Source organism: Musca autumnalis, unplaced genomic scaffold (assembly GCF_047663935.1).
Source record: "Musca autumnalis isolate F117 unplaced genomic scaffold, ASM4766393v1 scaffold_3, whole genome shotgun sequence".
Lineage (NCBI taxonomy): Eukaryota > Metazoa > Arthropoda > Insecta > Diptera > Muscidae > Musca > Musca autumnalis.
The window spans coordinates 3,814,766-3,832,985 of record NW_027411866.1 but is presented as its reverse complement, the minus strand read 5'-3'; the positions used below and the strand labels follow the sequence as shown (position 1 = coordinate 3,832,985).

The 18,220-nt window shown below is 34.3% G+C and overlaps 1 protein-coding gene across 2 annotated transcripts in view; it reads right to left on the bottom strand.

The window, feature by feature from the left end:
* Positions 1–18,220, bottom strand: part of futsch — a 178,109-nt gene that overhangs the window by 141,088 nt on the left and 18,801 nt on the right. Inside the window, exon 1 of one of the 2 annotated variants that reach the window (XM_073975289.1) lies at positions 2,365–2,649. The exons of the other annotated variant lie outside the window; for it this stretch is intronic. The gene's annotated coding sequence lies outside the window, so the exon portion shown is untranslated. Of the gene's footprint in view, positions 1–2,364; positions 2,650–18,220 lie in introns of those variants that run through there. 2 annotated transcript variants of the gene reach the window in all.

The following is an 18,220-nucleotide window of genomic DNA, read 5'->3' as shown; positions in this document are numbered from 1 at the left end:
ATCTGCATACGCTAGAAAACCATTTGAATTTTGTATGCAAACTATAATGGCTTAGGAGGATGTCAGAAAGAGTAACAATCCTCCTACCAGAAGCTTCACCACATAACTGAGGTGAATGTCTTTGCTAATTTCAGTATTTACCCAGTAGAGGTCGTTTTTGATTATTCATATGATGCTGTAATATTTTGTTCAGTATTTAGGGCTAAAAGTGGGAAAGCTCTTCTAAATTGAGAATATTGTGTAGGGTTGCGTGTAGATATAACACCCATAAATTTGCAATGGTCAGGGTTTTTCTTTCGTATTATGACCTTCTTCCTTAGTAGAAAAGATGTATGTAATTCTTTGTAGTTGGCAAACACCGAACATATACAAATAAGTTTTGTGGCCATTTTTAATTATTGACTTGGACATCCTTAGATCAAAATAAGAAAGAACCCTGTAAATTCTTCCCTTTTTCAAAGAGTTCCGTGAAAAGAGATGAAGCCTCTGACCATTTCTTCTTCTACTAATTGAGTCATGCATAAGAGGATGTGAATCCTTATGTTTTAAAATAACAAAAATAAACAAGAAGGACTCTGCGAACAGATTTTAGTTCATTGGTTTTGGTATTTGAAGTCATTGGATTTCTTCATCTATTGTCGACTGGTGAATTCTTTGAGATTTTGCTAGGGCCTGCTAAGTGATGTATCCTTTATGTTCCTTTAAATCCACATTGTGGTATGCTTGTAATAATTTCAATAGTTATGTATCTTCCAACTAACTGGTCTAATGGCATTTTAATTTCCATTGTCCCATCCTTGGACAGTATTTTAATGACGAAAATTGTTTATTATCCTTTATTGCGGTTTTTAAAAGTAAAAACCATACTTTTTGATATTCTGCCAAGAATTTCAGTTAACAGTAATGAAAATAGCCAATGTGCTCGTCTTATACATGGTTGGGGGGAAGGCAAGACCTCTAGTTACTGGCATTTTTGGATGAAAAACAATGGTTCTTGGTCTAACTGACTACAATGCGCTGGCAAAATTTCAAAGGAAGACTACTAAAGGAAAACTGTTGTGATTACTCATGGGCCAGTAGGTATGGATGGTAATTCGAAGTCATTTAATCCTTGTGGTCAATTTAAATTTCATGGAGACTAAAAATTTACAGAATATCTGTAATGTAGAATGTAGAATATCTATGTCTAACCATATAGTGGAAAACTATCCCCCAAATCATCGAAATTCTAGATATTTTATGATTCCAGAAAAATCATATCCAGAAATTAGATGACCTAAAATATTATTATTTTTTTATTTTTATCAGTAACTCTTTAGTCCGGGTCCACACTACAGTGATTTCCTTGAAAAATTTCGTGAAGTTAGGCGTTCTTAGATCGAGTTCCCCACTACATCAATTTCATTATATTACTCTAACAAAAACAAATCAAAACATTTGCTCTCTTGTGTGTGCTCTTTCGTTGCGTTCGTGCCGTGTGTGAATTGCCGAAAAACTTCGTAACTTCAACAATACCAAAGAACGGCATTGATCTAATATGGAACTTGACCTAGGTCCGCATAATTTTATGCAATTTGTTCAATGAAATCAATATAGTTTGGGACTTACTGAACAATTGGCAACAAATCAACTGTTTCTTCTCACTTCTGTTTGGACCTTTGATAAGCCAGAAATTGGAAGAAGGAAGGCCTTAGTTTGAGGACTAAAATCAATAATGGAGGTTTGGCAATAAATTCAAAGCTGCATCACTCTCTGATAGCGAATTAGAGAGAAAAAAAAAACCATACAGAATCATTGTTATCATTTTGAAGATACTTCAGACTCTATCCGAAATATACGTTTATTATAATGGTTCTATTTCCAAAACCCCCACAAATTATCTCAAACAGCTGATTGTTCGGGCATTTTCGTAACGTTGTTCCACAATCAGCTGCTTCACCAATCAGCTGATTTCATTCATTTTCTTCTAGTGTTGCATTTTTATTTCTAATTCGAATAATATTGTTGAAATATTTAATAATCGGGCTATAGAATAACCATAGTGAGTATAGATGAGAATTTAAAAGGCATTCCTAAGGTCTAAAAGATCTCTGCAATAACTTCAGTACTAGCTAAAACTCTTTATGGTTGTGTACAATTCTCTCCAATATATAATTTGGATCTCGTCAACAGCTGATTGTTTTTGAGTGTCAGCTGTTTCTCAACAATATTTGTAATAGTTTTTATTTAAAATTTTTTTTAAACAACTAAAATTATCAACAATTTCATTTAAAATCCTCCAAAAGACTCGAAAATTTTTTTAATATTCCCATTGGCACTTGTTCACTTCGAAACTTCTATTCACTTTTCCGTTGGCAAAATTACCTTCAACTCAAGAGTTCAACGAAGTAGACCCGTGTTTTGAAAAGAAATCCGGTTAGACCGAATTCTTTTTCTAAAGCGACTTAACGACAACGGTGTTACACGTAAACTGTTGAAGTCCTCCGTTGAATTTGAGTAAACGATTTTACAATTTGGTTTTCGCTGAGATTTTATTTCTGATTATTCTCTTTCAAATAAGTGCAAGAAATTCTCTTTTGATTTGATATTTTTCTTATTTAGCGGACATGTAGAACTCACGACGGCTTTGGAACAACTGATTTTCTGTTTGCAAAAGGATTTCTTACATCAACATATGACTGAGCACACATACACTAAAAACTATACTAGATATGAGGACTCTCAGTATAACACAGACACACTCACGCACATGATTGGTGGTCTCTCACATGCATATTATACTCTATTCGGTATAAATGAGAATAGATTTTTGCAAGAAAAGGATTCAAATTAGAACTTCGTTGTTCACAACAACAAAAATACTCAACTCTACTAAGATTTGTTATTGTTTTTTTATTATTTTCTTCATTTCTTTCTTTCCTCTAGTGTGGAATAAAAATTACGCAATTTCCAGTTACAATTGGAAATCGGCAAACTTCCAAAACAGAAACTAGAGTTTTAAACATGTAGAAGAAGAACAAAACACACACAAAGAACATAAAGAAAAACGAAATGGCTAAAAGAAAACTTTAAGAAAATGCATCAATTGTCAGGAGTTTTCTTACACACACATACCCACACAAGTATAAAAGCTCAAGACAAATAGAATTGCTTGTTGAAGTGGCTTTTTACAATAAAATTAAGTTGCTGGGGGGAAAAGTGAGACTTGAGGGGGACAAACCCATCATAGTATTCATAATGTCCGTAGTATGTGTTGTTGTTGATGTTGTTGCTATACTACCAGCACATTTTGTAGCCATAATGAAGTCACAATAAAAGTCGTTTCCAAACAGGAGATAACATCAAATGATATCTTGTATAGCTTGCCTCTATTTGTTTGTTTATTTTGTGCTTCTTCTTATTGTTTTTGTTGTAAATACTTATATTAGCTAACGAAGACGAATATACTCTAAGGAGCCCACAACTACTGGACAAGTAGTCTACATTCCACTCTAAAGTATTTTAGTTTGGATGGATGTAAGTGACCATAAATAAATTAAATATTGAATGTGACATTATTATTGGCTTAAGGAGATCCATGTGATTCATTTGAAATATTAAGGACAGTGCTGTGCAACATTGTACATAAATCTTAGAAGTAGCCAGTACCCTGAGGCAAAGGAAATCCAAAGCATTATTCTTATTCTAGGAAATATTTTTCATATTTAATATTCAGTGTGGGCTAGCCAAACAAAAAATATAGTACAGAATACCTGAGAGCTGCCTGTAAGAAACCCTAAGCTTTTTAAAACAAGTAAGAAAGTATCAGTCAGCTGAGCCGACAGAGATATACCCTCAGCCTGTGCAAATTGAAACCCTTTTTTCACAATAAACATATGCATTTAGGGGGTTTCAAAATTTTGGTCGTATGAACCGACAAAAATGTTGATTAGGATTAAAGTTCAAAAATTTTGAGGAAAAGGTACTTAAAGGAATGGACCGACATAGACCATGGGGGTGCCCTACGGGCTGCTCTCAAGAAGAGGACTTGCCCCTGAAACAACTTTTACCATCGTGATTAAGGCAGCGAAGGAAAGTTGCTTCAACAAAAATCAAAGTGATTCAAAAGCAGGACTTAAAGTGAACTTATCTAAAATCTTGTGTGGGAGGTACGGAATGGAGTGGACAAATATAGTCCATATTTGAACCTGATCTATATCTGGTAGACATTATGAGAATGTGTAAGGTATGGACCAAATCGGTCACTCCCATCAAGAGTTATCGTGCACAATTTTTCCGAATATTTTTGAACTTTTGTGGGGTAGGTACCTGAAGGAGTGGACCGATATGACTTATATACGAACTTAAACTAAGTTTGGAAACAATATTACGAAGGCCAAATTTTGGCCGGAAATGGCATCTTGCGCTTCCACCCACACATATGGTGTCATAGGGTTTGTTTTTCAACTTTCAGGCTATTTTTTCAGGTAGTATTGACTTGCCCCTGAGGAAACTTGTACCTTCGTATAGGGGACAGTGAATACAAGATTTTACAACAAAAACCATGGCGATTCGAGAGCAGGTCCTAAACTGAACTTTTCCGAAATTTTGTGTGGGAGGTACTCGAAGGAGTTTACCGATTGAGTCCATATTGGAACCTCATCTAAGTCTGGTAGAAATTTCATAATGTGCAAAGTATGGACCAAATCGGTAACTCCCTTCAAGAGTTATCGTACGCACAAATTTTCCGAACATTTTCGAACTTTTGTGGGGGAGGTACCTGAAGGAGTGGATCGATATAATCCATCTTATTATTATTATTATTATTATTATTTATTAATAGATTTTTTCATATAATATATAACATAGCATTTTATAATATAAATTTCAATCTATATTTGGCTAGCATAATGCTGTGAGCCATTTTAAATTACATTTACATGTAAGAATATACATTTAAAATTACTTATTAATTAAATTCGTTTATAAGTAAACCTCTATATTTAATACAAGTTTCTAGAAATTTGTATAACAAATTATAATTTGAGCCATTTAGGATACTACAAACATCAGTTAAATTAAGTGTACTTTTACCAAAATAAGCAGACCTAAATTCTCTATACACTGGGCAAATGCCAATGAAATGTAAAGTATTTTCTGGTTCGTTTAAGTTGCACAGAGAGCATAAAATATTTCTATCATTTCTAAAGTTTCTAGCATTCAAATTTAGCAAGCCACACCTTGCTTTTATTATCAAACTGGTCGCTCTTGGTGATAAGTGGTCTGTATATAATGACGATACGTTGTAACTTAGTTCACTATACAAGTCATGATGCTGAGAGTTAGAAGCATTTCTGTGGAATTCTTCCCGCTCCTTAAAAATCAGTAACTCTAAAATCTCTTTTGCATAGTAACAGATTGGAGTATTGTTAGATGGAGGAGAATATTGTAGGGTAGAACATAGATTTGTCCATTCACTTGCCCAACTAATATTTTTCTCTATAACTTCCTTCGCCAATATTCTCGGCAATCTGTGCGGACCAAGCCTTAATACTTTGTTTATGTATGAAAAATGCAATTTTAGCGAGGAGACAAACATAGTATTCCATCCTGTCTCAATATAGACTGCATAATTAGGTGTGTTTTCGGGCAGATATAAAATTCTTTTGATAAAAAAGCGAAACAACTTATCCACTTCATCGTATCTTTTGTAACCCCATACTTGAGCAGCATATAGCATTAAGGATTTAGAGCAAGCCTCAAAAATTTTTAACTTATTTGCTCGTGAAATTTTGTTATGAGTTAGATACTTGGACCATGTCGAATTTATAGCTATTTTCGATGAAGAAAGTTTTTGTTTTATGTGACCTGTAAATGACATATTGAATGTTAAATCTACTCCAAGGTATTTGTAGCTGTTAACAACTTCAATCACTTCATTGCCAAAATGCCAATTCAGATCAGTAGGTATTCTTGCCCCTTTTCGGAAAATGAGTATTTTTGACTTTGACAAATTTACTTTTAGACCCCAATGTAGACAATACTCTCGTAAGGAGTCAATCATCTCCTGTAGCTCATGTGGCGTATTTGAAAATATGACAATGTCATCCGCATATAATAATATTTTAATTGTGGTATTTGCAACGCTAATGCCGCCTGGGAGAATATCAGGTAGGTCGTTCAAATATAAAGAAAATAGCAATGGACTGAGTATGCAACCCTGTCTCACACCAGACTCAACAGAGAAACATGAGGAACAAGTATTGCCATCCCAGATTTTGCTGTTAGTTTTATGATATAAAGATTGCAAAATTCTAACAAACTTGGATGATAGACCCATACTGGCTAATTTGAAAAACAAGCTATTTCTAGGGATAAGGTCAAAAGCAGATGAAAAGTCTACAAAGAACGCATACGTACGGCTATGCTTGAGATTGTTTAGCGAAACAATATTTGTCAAATTGAAAATATTATCGACCGTCGAATACTCTTTCCTAAAACCGGCTTGAAATTCGTTCAGGACATTATTCCTAGTAACCCAGTGAGTTAATCTATTCAGCAGAATATTGGTAAAAATTTTACATATGGTATTAATTAATGAAAGACCTCTGTAGTTTGTGACAATGCTAGGATCCCCCTTTTTATATAACGGAATAATTAGCGATCGCTTGAAAGTAATTGGTATTTGCTCATGAAGAAATATTTGATTGAAGAGTTTTAGCATATAGCTATGAACACATTCTGGAGCATATATATAGAATTCGTAAGGAATTCCATCCTCACCCGGAGATTTATTTAACTTCAAATTTCTTAGAACAGTAGTTAACTCCCACATTTCAAGTGGAGAGTCTAAAAAGGCATCTATCCAGTAAGGTATGCACCAATTCATTTTCTGAGTATCTTCACTATCGAGTAGTAATGTTCCAAAATGTGGCAAGAAGTCATCAGCGCATAGACCACCATTAGTTACGTAGTTGGGGTTTTAAGAGAATTTGCCAAATGCCACCAGTCCTTGCTGCATGTAACAGAGTCTAATTTTTTCAAATTATTGTTAAGATAAACCAGCTTTTTTTGCTCACATAATGATTGAAAATTTGCACGAGAGGTATAATATCTAATTCTATTTGATACACTGTGGTTTTTCCTATATTCTTTCAAATTTTTGCGCATAAGGGATCTGAGACGATAACATTGCCAATCGAACCAGTTTTGTTTTGGTTCAAAGAACTTCTTTTTAGGTTGCTTTATATTTGCATTTCTTATTTTATCAGTAATCAAGTTGATCATATTATTCACTGTGGTATCATTCTGCATCGTTTGGTCACAAAAAAGGCAGTAGAGTTTATGATTATACTGATCTTTATATTGATTTTTCCAATACAATTTTTGAAAATTGTTCTGAGTTCTGTAGCTGCTAGAACGTAATGGGATCTTTAAGTTGAGGCATAAAGGCATATGATCTGAAAATGGTTCTGAGTCAATACTGAAGTTGTTAATATGTTTCAAAAAGTTTACAGAGCATATGCAGTAGTCTATGACTGAGTTACCCATAACTCCAACAAAGCTAAATTCTCCATTTTCATCACCTACAGTTCTGCCATTTACAATGATACCACCGATATTTTCAAACATGTTCAAAAGTTTTCTTCCTTTATAATTAATCATTCTATCCTTCGAGTACCTGATTTCATTTATATGCGGAAAATCGCTTAACAGATTTCTGTCTAAAACTTGTTCTTCACCCATTCGAGCGTTAAAATCTCCAACTATGCAAAAGTTTATGGGGTTTAGACTCTGTAGAAACTTTCCGAACTTATCCGCATCATTTGTCCAATTTGTACAATTGAGATATACAGGAATAAAGTAAAATAATGTGTTATTGAATTTAGCGGAGAGTAACGTATGATCATATATGTTTATAAATTGAAGGCTGTATTTGTTTTTTAAATCCTTCTTAAACCCATACAGGCAACCTCCCCTAGCACGACCAGCTCTATGTATTTTATCTGCTTCTACCCAGTGTATACAGTAGTTTTCAAAGTATGCTGAGAACTTAAATTGTTTACTCCTCACTACGTGAGTTTCATATAAGAAAAAAATATCAAATTTATTTAAGTATGTTATGAAGTTACCAAATTTTAATGAATTTTCAAGGTTTGCAATATTGTAGGATACTAAACGGCATGTTTGGAATTGCTATTGTGAATCGTTATTAACGTATGGATATTTGTGATTAGGTTTATGTAGGATTTCATATTGACAACCGCAATCTACTAAAATAACAGATAATAAGTTGGCATCATATTCGGATTCTGCAAATATTTTACCGTTGGCCCATGTGTACTTTTTGTCGTTAACGTAAATGCAGAATTCGCCAAGACGAACTTTAAGATCCTTTTTCGTTGACATATTCTTTGCTATTTGTCTAAGGTTATAGCGCGTATTCTGCTCATCAGGGGTGTAGTCTCTCTGGACATAGATTTTTTGCTCTCTTAGTTTGGATTTCGCTGATAAAATAGACTGAACTTGGCTAAATGTGTCTAAGGTGAACATGACCGATTTGCCTGATGGCAGTAATCTGGTATGGGGTATATTAATTTCGACTTTCAACTCTTTTTTACATATATCCAAAAAATTATTTTTCGCCAGGTGCGGATTTGCGCATAAAAGACCCCTAACAACAATATTTGTAGATCGAGATTTACGATCTAATATTTCCAGACGATTAGAAAGCTTCGCAACATCCTCCTTTAACTTTGCATTTTCTTCTTTAAGTTCTTGGATTTCACCTCTCAACGCATTGACATCTTCCTTCTTTGCAACGTCTTTCAGTTTATCATCTAGAACTTCGCATAGCTTATTCCATGAAAATACGTCCTGCTGATTATTAACGGACATTTTGCTGCACGACAAATATTTTTTTGGTGTACCCACTGTATAATCCATCTTTGAACTTGAACTAAGTTTGGACAAAATATTACGAAAGCCAAATTTTGGACCGAATCGGCAGATCCATTCGAGAGTTATCTTGCCCTCCAACCACTACACACGGTGTCATAGAGTTTTTTGTAACTTTCAGGCTATTTTCCCAGGAAGTATGGACTTGTCCCTAATGAAACTTATAGCGTCGTATAGAGGACAGCAAATACAACTTGCGTAAATAAAAATCAAAGCGATTCGAGACCAGGTCTTAAACTGAACTTTTCCGTAATTTTGTGTGGGAGGTACCCGAAGGAGTGGACCGATTGAGTCTATATTGGAACCTCATCTAAGTTTGGTAGAAATTACACGATGTGCAAAGTATGGACCAAATCGGTTATTCCCTGCAAGAGTTATCGTGCGCACAAGTTTTGCGACCATTTTTGAACATTTGTGGGGAAGGTACCTGAAGGAGTGGACCTATATGGCCCATCTTCGAACTTAAATCGAATATGGACAAAATATTTCGATACCCAAAATTTGAACCGAATCGATTGATCCGTTCGAGAGTTATCGTGCGCACCAGCCAGCCAGACAGACAGACCGACAGACAGACAGACGGACGGACATTGCTAGATCTACTCAAAATTGTCTGAAACGGATATCGTACAAACATACTTGGGGTCTAAAACCATTATTTCGATGAGGCACATTTTTGGTCGTATCAAAGTGTAAATACCCTCTTTAGCCTAAAGGCTGAGGGTATAAATATGTAAAATCGAGGAGTTTCGTTGAGAGCGAGTCAAAGCAGTGTTGAATGATCATCTTTTTATATGACCGATTATATGCCCTAGTACTCAAAATACATAAAAACAAGTAAGTATCAGCCAGCTTTGCCGATAGAGATATCCCTCACCTTGTTTCTGTACAAACAAATAATAACAGCATCGCTCCTGCTACTATTTTTTTTTGTGCAGACCTAAATGTGTTAGGTACAGATCCCTAGTTTTAAAAATAAATAGCATTTTCGTAGGTGACAAAAGAAATTTTAAAATTTACAGCGTAATTTTTACGACATTTGTGAGGTACTCGTAGGTACCAAAAATAGTGCACACTGGTCCCAACCTGCGACAAAAATCGAAAAATCGATATCAGCAAATCTCTGCGACAATTCAGAAAATTGTCTCTAAACATATCATATTTTAATATTCCAGCACTGTTTTTGTTATTTATAGCGGTATTTAACAAAACAAAACAGATGATCTCTTAAAAACTTTAAAAACATCAGTAAGGTTGTGACTTCTTACAAGGCAAGTAACTCAAAATTGAAAGAATACAATTATTTTTTTTTTTCGAAATAAACAATTTAGGACAAGGTTTTCTAATTACTTTTACATAAAAATTTGTACACATTATTGGCATAAAATGTGCTGGGAATCACATTTTTTATAGTACATTTTTGCGGATTTTTTCCAAGTCCTAAAAATTGAAGTTGAGTTTTACTAACTTCGCCATCATTCGCCACTCTCCAAATTTTTTGAAAAATGTTCGAAATAGTGTCAAGTTTACAAAAAATGTGGTTACAGCTGCATATATTTGCATTTCCGTGTGTGACATTAAAAATACTGACGATGCCTCTGGTCGCTTCAGTGAATATGTCGTATTACTGTATTCTCAGTTTCTTCTTTGTTTTGTGTTCTAATTGTTTGTTTTGGGTTTTTTTTCTTTAAAAATTCAGACATTTTTGTTTTGGGATCTACTTATGAGTGTATTTTTACATTTGTATATTTTTGATATATGTATGATGCTACATATATATCCCCTACCATGAAATATTCTGACCTCAAATAGAATAGTTTGTTTCCTTTCCTGTCCCCGATTCCAGTCGGAGACGTTTTTTGACCACTAAGAACTCCAAATAGCAAATTACAAGCAATTTGAACCGAAAATGTAGAAAAAAGACTCAAAATAACTTAAATAGGGAGGTACCGTAATATGAGAACTCCAAATGGCAAATTACAACCAATTCGGGACGAAAATGTTGATAAAATCTTCAAAATACCTGAAATCGGGAGGCATCGTAATATGAGAGCTTACCGAAACCTGGACCTAAGACCACAATTTTTGGTGCAGAAGGTTTTTGACCATTGGGAACTGTAACGTGACAAATTGATCACATACATAAAACCAACGACAGCGCTACCTCAACAACATTACAACCGGCCAACGGAGAACAGCAAAGCCCCACTACCCAACAGAGTCACAACCTGCCAATCCATATTAACTGTTGGGTTCGCTTGCGTTTCAGTGGGATGTGTGCAATTTTAAGGCAAGCGACAGCATAACAACTGCAGAGTAGTTCTCAAATGCTCTGTGAGACTGTACACACTAATATTCCAGTTTCGTTGGCGAAAGAGAGGCTTGCTACTGCAGGGAGCCAGCCATACGGGCTTGAGTACAATTGTTGTGTTCGTAGTCCGCCAACCGACACGAGAGTGTTAAGAAGTTGGGAAGTATTTTTGAGAGCTACCCCTTTGCGCGGTGACTAATACATTCACTCCACCTTCGGGTGTTGTTCCACTAGGCAGTACTCGTAGAATACCATAGAGACTAACTTAGAACTAACACTAACGAACGACAACCCGAACAGCCGAGCCGAGTGCAGAATCACCGAGTAGCCGAACACCGAATCCCCGAGTGGCCGAACAGCTACAGCACCGAATCAGCAAGTGGCCGAACACATACGAACTCCGAGTGGCCAAACATCTACAACACGAATCACCGAATGGCCGAACACTGAACCCTAAACACCGAATCACCGAGTGGCCGAACACATACGAACAACGAGTGGACGAATATCTACAACACGAATCACCGAGTGGCCGAACACATACGAACCCCGAGTGGCCGAACATCTACAACACGAATCACCGAGTTCCCGATTATCTTCAGATCGCCTACAACCGAACAGCGAATCACCGAGTTCCCGATTATCTTCAGATCGCCTACCACCGAACGGCGAATCACCGAGTTCCCGATCATCATCAAATCATTTACTGAATCCAAGTTGCCGATTCCCCAGCCAATTATCCTTCTTATCGTATTTAAACATCAGTAGATTATAAACTAGTTTTACATCAATAAATATCCGATTTAACCCCCAGGAAAGGGAGATTACTCGTCTTATTATTCCGTAAGGTTTAGTGGGCCCTTATGGCGACCCTGGACACGACTAAGTCTACCCCAGCCTACGACAAAACCACGTTACAGAACCCCAAATACCAAAGTACAGTCAATTAGGGCCGAAAATGTAGATAAAAGCTTCAAAATACCTGAAATCGGGTGGTACCGCTACATGGAGCTATAGAAAAAAACTGGACCCATATTGATGATTTTTTGGCTAAAGTATTTTTTACTTATTTTTAACATATACTGAAAAAATCGGATTGATCCGACGATTATAAATATTTTTGTCGCACCTTCCCAAACGAGTGGGACCACTGTGCAGTGGGTATAATTTTTCCACTGACAAAGAATAAAATTATAATAGTGTAACAAAGATTACTAAAAACTTTAAAGCGCGAGATGTATAAAGTAGAAGCCCAAAAGATGTTATAACTTCGGGGCCCATATCTCTGGAAGCATTGTCTTCCCATAGCAAACAAAAGAGTGTGATATAATGTTGTTGTCATAATTATGATGATTACGCGCACCGACGATAATGTCATGATCGTAATTTTTTAGAAATTTGGTGTACATTTTATTTTCAAAAGTTCAAATTTTGAACATTTGTGAGGGATGTGCCCGAAGGTGTTGCCCGACCTTCATGGAAATTGTATGTCAAATGTATGTTTGAAAGATATTTTACGATGTGCAAGATTTCGGCCACATCGGATACTTAGTTGTTAAGTAATCGTGCTTAGTTGGTGTAAGCAGGGTTTTCTGGAGCTTTAAGGCCATTAACTCAGGAAGTATGGACATTCCCACTACAAAAAAAAAAATTGTATCGACCGGGATCGGGAGGTATTCGAAGGAGTTGACCGATATAGTCCATATTCTTACCTGATCTATGACTGGTTGAAATATTACAAGGATGGATCACATCGGTTGATCCGTTTGAGAGTTAAGAAAGAAGCGCAACGGTATGGTCCATCTTGGAACTTGGCCTAAGTTTGGACAACATATTACGAGGGCCATATGGGTTGATTCGTTCGAAAGTTATCATTTACTCCAGTCAGACAGACAGAAGGTCGGTTGAACAGGTCTAAATCGACTCCAAATTGTCTAAAACGGATTTCGTTCAAACATATGTACATGGGTATATGTTGCTTATTATCTTATTTTGCTGAAGGAAAACGTACATTAGAGTGACCCAAAAAAAGAGACCCCCAAAGTTTTTCCATTTGATTTAAAAACCTTATATATGAAATTTTGTGGCGATCGGTTAAGGTTAAGTCGTGGCAACCATAGTAATTTGTATGGGGCCAAAGACCACAAATATTGTCTGATCGATGGAAAAAAACTATACAGGTTTCCTTTGAAATATCTGATATCTTGAAAATACATCATATGTAACGTATGTAAGATCTTTTAACGATCTTCTTTGGATGCAAGACTTACGAAAGGACTTCTTTTAAAATATGTCTTTTGTGTATTGAAGATTCTATAGCTCTTCCTTCCAAGTTTATGGATAGAAGACCTTTGGCAGATCTTTCTTGTCAAATAGACAACAGAAGACCGTTTGTGACCCTCTAAAGACAACAAAATAGCTCTTGCAACTTGACAGCAGAAAACCTCTTGAGACTTCTATAGACAACATAAGGTGTCTTGAGGTCTTCTATAAACAACAGAATACTCTTGAGGTTTTTTAAAGGCAACAAAAGACCTCTTGTGGTCTTCTATAGACAACAGACCACCTCTTATAGATAACAGAAGACCTCTCGGGGCGTCTATAGACAACAAAAGCCCTTTTTGAGATTTTCTAGAGACAACAGAAAACCTCCAGAGGTCTTCTATAAACAACAGACAACAGAAGACCACGTTTGGTCTTCTACAGGCAACAGAAACCCCCTAGAGGCTTCTATAGGCAACATAAGACCTCTTGAGGTCTTCTATAGACAACAGACGACCTCTTGAGGTTTTCTACAAACAACAAAAGGTCTCTTGTGGTTTTCTAGAGATTAAGTTCTTCTATGCCAACAAGACTATTTGTGGACAAAGGAACCTATATATGTATTCAATGGACAAAAGACCTGAATAACACAGGTAGAGGGTCTTCTATAGAACGTCTATTGATGGAAGAAATTTCAAAGGTCTGTAGATTTTCATCGAATTAAAAATCATCTATATACACATTTTCGGTGGATAGAACCTTCATTGTAAAAAAGATAGAGAAAACTCCAAATGTCTATAGACGAAAACCTTCTTAAGATCTCCAATTGAGTTATTCCATACGGAAAATTATTGTACAGAACTTCTTTGGTTGGAAGAACCTCCACAGGCATACTATGGATAGAAGAACTTCTGTATATCTTTTGTGAATAGAAGTATCTCCTGAGGTCTTCTATGCATAGAAGATCTTTTAGAAGTCTTACTTATATAAGACGTTCTGCAGATACTCTTTGGATATAAGATAGAAAAACCTCTATAGATCTTTAATGGATTGAATAAGCCCTCTTTTAAAATAAAACCAAATAAATATCTTCTGTAGATAGCAGTAAAGAGTCTTCATAACTTCCACACACAGAAAAAAAATTTAGTCATTTGATAAAAAAAAATTCAAAAATTCAATCAAAAATTTATCGATTTTCCGGCGATAAAAAAAAATTGTCATATTGACAAAATTCGATAAAATTATTTGATCACAAAGTAAAAATACAACTGATAAAATATTTCACATATTGACAAAAATACTTATAAAATATTCCACATATTCCATTTTATCAGTTCAATATATAAAAAATCGATAAATATTTTAGTCAATATGTGAAATATATATTTTATCACGTACTCACTCCTGATAAGACCACATTAACCTCATACACAGAAAAAAAGCCAACCTGAACATTTTGATTAAAAGCTTTATCACCATATTTTTGTCGAATGGTGATAAAATATTACGAATATATAGGGAAAATGTTTATCAAACATGAAAATGTTACTAGAAAGCGATCGATAAACGATTTCAAACAAAAAATTTATTGAAATTTGTTTATGGTTATTAATGAATTTCTGTTGTTAAAATGGGTTTCAACGTTTGTCGCATGTTCCCGCTCTCAAGAGCGAGAGAAAAAAAAACTTTTTTAAGGCATTGAGAGAGAGAGCGCTACAACAAAGTGCTGTGTTTTTTTATGAGATGCGAGTGTCGTTGCTATGTTTATGGGCATTTTTGCGGAATGGAGGAATGATGCGTTTGTTTGGCATTTGGTTTGTTTATCTACTTGTGCTCGGGTGAAGGCTTGTATGTATACAATAAGTTTCTTACTGTTTTTTATGAATCTACCAAACGAAGAGGGAAGGAAAAAATGGTACGAGTTCTCATGTTTTGTTCTGTTTGGTGGTTAATTTAGGCAGATAATATTTTTTAACCGTCAGTTTGGTTAATTTTGGCAGTCTCTCTTTAAAGCAGTCGTTCTGTGTGAATCGGTAGCGCAGAAATAAATCAGTGTTTCTGTGTTTTCTTAAGGTAAAGGTGTCTTTCAAGTAAATTAAATTCTCAATACATTTTATAATTGAATTCACGTATCTGAAAAAGGAGAATAAGAATATTTTACTGCAACTGCATGTGATATTGGTAATAACGTCAATACATTTTATATATTTGAAAAATGTATGTAATATATTTGTAATTACAGATATCCATTTTTCCGCTGATGATTTTTAATGTGGCGGAAGAATGTGCTTTATTTCACAACTAACGAGAAGCGTTCAACGATGTTCCCTGTATTTTATATTTAAAAGTAATTTTTTTTGTTTTCTTTTATTAAAATTGAAGTGTGGCACCAAATAATTATTTACTTCTGTTATTTATTATCCCATTCCGTTTTTCTTTCTTTCATTTGTTATTTCTTGTATGTATCTGTTATTTTTATGCTTTTTAATTAAATAAATAAACACCACCACCATTTATAAATGTGTGTATGTATCTTCTTTGTGGCTTTTAGGTTTGTATTAAAACAAAAAATACAACGAAATAATTGTAAATATGAAAATTTTTTATCGATTGAAAAAAATGCATTCAACAATTTTTTTAATCAAGAAAATATTTTGTTTTTATCAAGAAAAATGTGGAATATTTTGATAAATATTTTTGTCAATATGTGAAATATTTTATCAGTTCAAGATAAACAAATTCGATAAATGTTTTAGTCAATATTACAATTTTATTTTATCAAACTGTATTTTTACTTTGTGATTAAATAAGTTTATCGAATTTTGTCAATATGACAATTTTTTTTATTGCCGGAAAATCGATAAATTTTTGGTTGAATCTTTGAATTTCTTTATCAAATGGCTACAATTTTTTTTTCTGTGTATATAAAGTTCTTAACCTCTCCAATAACGTAGAATCTCCATGTATAATAAATGTCTAATAAGAGAACACTTATATTATTATTTATTATTATTTATTAATAGATTGATAATTTAACAATTATGTATAACAAACAATTGAATATCATTTCTTTAAAATCTATTTTTGGCATAGCATAATGCTGTTTGCCTATTATAAATATTTAGTTTTAAAAATTACATTAAAAGTTAAATTCATTCAATATTAATTTTCTATATTTAATACAGCATTCTAAATATAAATATAGAGCAGAAAAGTTCGTGCCATTTAATATACGTATGATTTCAATTTCATTGAGAGTAGTGCGTTTAAAATGGATTTTCCTGAATTCCTTATAAATTGGACATGTTCCAATAAAATGTAGAGTATTTTCAGGCTCATTCGTGTTGCAAATTGAGCAAAATCCATCAGTGAGATTTGAAAATGACCTGGAATTCAGATCAAGTAGACCGGCTCTAGCTTTGAAAATCAAACTTTTTGCACGTGCAGCAAGATTAGAAGTAAGTTCTGGGATCATATTATATTCTAGTTGTGGATATAAATCGTGGTACTGGGAACTTCTAGCAGACAGTTCAAAATCGGCTTTTTCTTTGATGTTTAGTGTATCAATAACATCGTTCCAATATAAACATAATGGAAGACTGTTGTCAACAGGATAAAAATTCAAATTTTGACTCAATAATGACCATTCACCAGCCCATGACGTGTTCAACTCTAATATTTTCTCTGCTAAAATCCGAGGTAGTCGATTAGCATCGAGGTTTAAGACTTTATTGATGTAACATAAATGCATTTTTAGTGTATGGGAAAATAGGGACTTTAAACCAGTTTCTAGATACAACATATAATTTGGGGTATTGTTAGGGAGATACAGGATTTTCTTGATGAAAAAACGAAATAACTTCTCAACATCATCATATTTAGTATACCCCCAAACTTCCGAAGCATAACACATTACTGATTTCGCACAGGAATCAAATATCTTTAATTTGTTTGTTTGAGATATTCTAGGATTTTTCATATAATTTGACCAATTAGAATTAATTGCCATTTTAGACATTGAAAGCTTGTTTTTCAAATGATTCTTAAAAGAAAGGTTAAATGAGATTTCAACACCAAGATATGTGTAGCTATTAACAATTTCAATGTCATGGTTATTGTATTTGAACTTTAGGTTAGAAGGTAATTTCGGACTTTTTCTAAAAACCATTACTTTAGATTTTGATAAATTTACTTTTAAGCTCCATAGAGAGCAGTAATCTTGTAGGACATTGATCATTCCTTGCAGTTCATTGGGCGATTCAGAAAGCAATACTATGTCATCGGCATATAGTAATAATTTAACATTGACGTCTGCAACATTTATACCACCCGGAAGGATGTTGGGCAAATCATTGACGTATAAAGAAAATAGTATTGGGCTAAGGATACATCCTTGCTTTACACCGGAGCTTACGGTAAAATGTTCCGAGTAAGTATTGCCGTCCCATATTTTGCTTTTAGTATTGCTATACAGCAATTTTAGTATTGTGACGAATTTTGTTGATAGTCCTAAGTCGCAGAGTTTATAAAATAAGCTATTTCTTGGTATCAAATCAAAAGCCGAAGAAAAATCAACAAAAAACGCATAAGTCGCTTTGGCTTTTAATTGGTTTAGGTTAACAATACTAACTAAATTGAAAATATTATCAATTGTTGAATAGTTCTTTCTAAAGCCCGCCTGGAATTCATTTAAAATATTATGAGTTGATA